Source organism: Pelmatolapia mariae, linkage group LG4 (assembly GCF_036321145.2).
Source record: "Pelmatolapia mariae isolate MD_Pm_ZW linkage group LG4, Pm_UMD_F_2, whole genome shotgun sequence".
Lineage (NCBI taxonomy): Eukaryota > Metazoa > Chordata > Actinopteri > Cichliformes > Cichlidae > Pelmatolapia > Pelmatolapia mariae.
This window is the reverse complement of record NC_086230.1, coordinates 5341429-5345791: the sequence shown is the minus strand read 5'-3', so window position 1 is coordinate 5345791 and position 4363 is coordinate 5341429. Positions and strand designations below refer to the sequence as shown.

At 35.1% G+C, this 4363-nt stretch overlaps 1 long non-coding RNA gene across 1 annotated transcript; it reads right to left on the bottom strand.

The window, feature by feature from the left end:
• Nucleotides 1–3359: 3359 nt before the first annotated feature.
• Nucleotides 3360–4135, bottom strand: LOC135932779 (uncharacterized). The gene is made up of 3 exons (XR_010573638.1): nt 4043–4135; nt 3898–3930; nt 3360–3593 (listed from the first exon to the last, which is right to left on the bottom strand). It is a non-coding gene; the product is annotated as an uncharacterized LOC135932779 (long non-coding RNA).
• Between the last annotated feature and the right edge of the window lie 228 nt (nt 4136–4363).

Here is a 4363-nt window from a genome sequence, read left to right as displayed (position 1 = left end):
ATAACCAGCCCTGTGAATAATACGCAGTGCTCGTTTCTGTACTGTGACTAATGGATTAGTTGTATTTTTATATGTGTTTCCCCACACTTCCACACAATATGTAAAATATGGAAGAACCAGGGTACAGTACAGAGTACGAAGTGCATCTTTATCAAGGTATGGTTTCACTTTGTTCAAAACTGCGAGGCTTCTTGAAATTTTGGTTTTTATGTGTCTGACGTGGGGTTTCCATGAAATTTTGTTATCAATTACGACTCCCAAAAATTTGTTTTCACTCACATTATCAATTGGTACACCTTCAATGATAATTGGTAATTCTATATTATATTTTAAATTACCAAAAAACATTGCTTTAGTTTTATTTATATTTAATGATAATTTATTTATATCCATCCATTTTTTTTATTAATTTTAGCTCCCTGTTTACGGTCATTACAAGATCAGTATAGTCATTGCTACTGAAAAATATGTTGGTGTCATCTGCGAACAGTATGAGTTTAAGTACTTGAGAAACATCAAAAATATCATTTATGTATACATTGAAAAGTTTTGGTCCCAACACTGACCCTTGGGGAACACCACATGTAATACCAAGTTTCTCTGAATAGTAATGCCCTATGCTAACATATTGTTCCCGACCCGTTAGGTAACTTTTTAACCAGTTACCAGCTTTCCCTCGAATACCATATCTTTCCAATTTATCTAATAAAACTGAGTGATTGTGTCGAAGGCCTTTTTAAGATCAACAAAAATACCAACTGCATATTTATTTTTATCCAGTGCATTAGTAATTTCTTCTACTGCCTCAATTATCGCCATTGAAGTGGTTCTTTGCGTTCTGAAACCATACTGACCAACATTTATTATTTGATTTTTTTCAAGGAATTGTTCTAATCTTGAATTAAAAAGTTTTTCTAAAATTTTTGAGAATTGAGGCAGTAGAGAAATAGGCCTATAATTAGTAAAACTGTGTTTATCATTACTTTTGTATAGTGGTATTACTTTCGCAATTTTCATTTTTTTTGGAAAACAACCGGACTGAAATGATAAATTACAGACTTATGTTAAGGGACTAGCAATATTCAGAATAACCTGTTTAACTACAGACATATTTATGTCATGATAATCCATTGAAGAATTACTTTTACATTTTAATGTGATATTTATTACTTCTTGCTCATTAGTAGCTGAGAGGAACAGTGAAAAGGGATTTGATTTTATATTACTGATATTTTCATTTTTTTGACACGGGATGTCCGCTGCTAGTTCAGGGCCAACATTTATAAAAAATTTATTGAACCCTTCAACAATGTTACTCATGTTGTGATTTTCACCATTTGCATCAATGAAATATTCAGGATATGACGTTCCAGAAGATCCTTGTTTAATTAAGTTATTTAACACATCCCAAGTTCCTTTTATATCGTTTTTATTTTCATATAATCTTCTTCTATAATAAAGTTGTTTACTCGTTCTTATAATATCAGTCAATTTATTTCTATATGCTTTATATCTTTGTTCCACTTCTTTTGTTTTTACTTTGATGAACTGTTTATACAAATTGTTTTTCTTTTTGCAAGCACTGATAATTCCTTTTGTGAGCCAAGGACTTTTTATCTTTTTTTTCTTTGTCTTGTGTTCGTTTACAGGACAATGTTTATTGTACAACATAGTGAAAATATCTAGGAAATTGTCATAAGCCTTGTCCACATCTGACTCTTCATACACCGAGCTCCAATCTTGTTGTGCTAAATCGAAATTGAAGGCATGAATTGCTTCTTCATTTATTGTTCGCTTTGCTATCGTAATCTTGGTATCTATTTTTTTTAAATCACAGTCACACAAAGTAAAAACTGGTAAGTGGTCAGTTATGTCACAGACAAGCAGGCCACTATTAATTTGGAAATCCATGACATTAGTAAAAATGTTGTCAATAATAGTGGCGCTATGTGATGTTATTCTGCTTGGCTTTATTATTGTTGGATATAGTGATAAGCTGTACATCGTGTCAGTAAAGTCGTCAATGGCTTTTAACCTTGTTGGGTTTAGCAAATCAATATTAAAATCACCACAGATGAAAAGTAATTTTTGGTTCACCGAAGCAAACATTTTTTCTATCCATTCATTAAAAGTGTCAATACTTGAACTGGGTGTCCGATATATGCAACTTATTATAACATTTCTCTTTTTTTCATTCATGATCTCAATAGTCAAACATTCCAAAATTCCATCAATAGCCATAGACATAGTTGTTACAACATTATATTTTATAGAATTATGAACATATATAGCAACCCCACCGCCCGCCTTATTTAATCTATTCATGTATTTTAAATCATATCCATTCAAACAGAAATCTATTCCTTTATCGACATTAAACCAAGTTTCAGTGATGGCTACCCAGATAGCAAGGAAACACTGAAACAATGTTGAGTCAATATCAGGCGATGTCATTGAACCAACGTTGAGATCTGACGTTGACCCAACGTCACTCTTGCACCCATTTTTAATGTTGAAACAACGTCAGGTTTTGATGTTGAATCAATGTTGAAACCTGACATTGATTCGATGTTATATTTTCTAACACTGTTGACATTGAAACAATGTCAGATTCTGATATTGAAACACTGTTGAGCTATGGTGTTGATTTTCCACCTCTTTCGCACAGTTGCTTTTTATTGAAAAAAAAAACAAAAAAACAAAAAAGGTCAATAGACATGTATCATTTGCAAAATACTTTATTAAAAGACAAAGTTTCCTATTTACATTTCTATGTTTCACGTCACTTTTTATTATTTACTCCGGGATGGGGATGGATGATGGGCGTCCTGCGTGCCACCCGTACGATCTGGAGCATATCTGAGCCATTTCTGGACTGCTTGAGCAAAGACCAACTCAGACATAGAGTTCGCCCCTACCTGCTGCACCAGGCCATCTAGGACAAAAATAGACACACACACAAAAAAACAAAGACAAAAAAAGGGAATTAGAGCACATGAATAAGCTCTTGTTAATTGTCTTCAGCAGGGAGAAAGTATGTAAACTCCTAGGCTAATAAACATGAAAGTCACCAGGCGGAAATCAGCAAACTGCCACATTTGATTCCCAAAGAGCTATAAGCTGAAAATGTGATATGTCTTAGCATGGTGTGCCGTGTATCCTTTAAAAAAAGAAAAAGAAAACATGGGGTCCTCGGGCTGTACAAAGTGTACAACCCGAGGACAAAACAAGCCGAAGACCAAAGACTCCATCTCCAGATTAACCGGACATGAAAGTCTTGTTATTAAGAAAGACAAAGTAATATAGCAAAAAACAGACATAGGAAATGTGAAACGCACCCAGCACATCAATTGATCCCTTTATTGTTCACTTTAGGCTCATAAAACTACAATAAATGTTAAAACTTACCAAATATGCATCTGCACAGTGCTGTCTCTTTAAATGCCCTTTTTTGCTTTGTCTGGTCCTTGGTATTTTTTCCCCTGCCCAGTTGAGTACAGAGGCCAGCTCCTTTGTAATGGCATAAACCATTACACGGCGGACTCGCACCTCCAGTGTGGTCCAGCAGCACCAATCAACGCAAAGCGTCTCACCTATAGACACATTTTAAGAGATGGAATTAGTGTGTCTCATGTCTTAAATGTGTATGCAAGTCCTTGTGTGTTTACTTCATGTAATTGATGATAGAAACATGTCATTTGGTTTTCCCTAAAGCCTGGTTTTCAAGTCATACAAAGAATAAACCAAAGTATTGGCAGTACAATGTATTTCTATTCCCTTTTGTTGGATATTCATTTGTTAGTTCTTGTAACTGCTAAAAGTGTTTACTAGTTTTTGCCTGTCACATATATTTGTTATACCATGTAAACTGTGAAATTCCAAGATTTTCAAACTTGCCTTGCAATAGTGGCCTCACAGAGTCTCTGGAATCTACAGAAAAAAAAATCACAACAAGATGACATTCAGGAGTATAAACTGGTGTTTTGAAGATAAGAGTACAATGACATTGTGATGCAGCTTTAAAGCTTTTTTAAAAGCATACCATCTATAGGGAAGACATCAGACTCTGCATGCTGGCGAGATCGCAAAGCTGTGTCGGTTTGTGCCGGAGTGGCGAAAGGTGCCGGAAGCTGGGTGGGGCATTATGATGGTTGCTATCAGTGGGCTGGGGGGCAGACTGCGGAGTGATGAGGGCTGTTTAGAAAAAGATAATTTTTTAAGTATTTAAGAATACAGACAACTTGTCAAAAAGTCTCCTTGTGTCAGACACAGATATGTACACAGACACTAGACAGTATTTTATTACCTGGTATTTTCACTCGAGGGGCCTGGGGAAACCGTTTTTTTGTGGGCTGCTCATCCT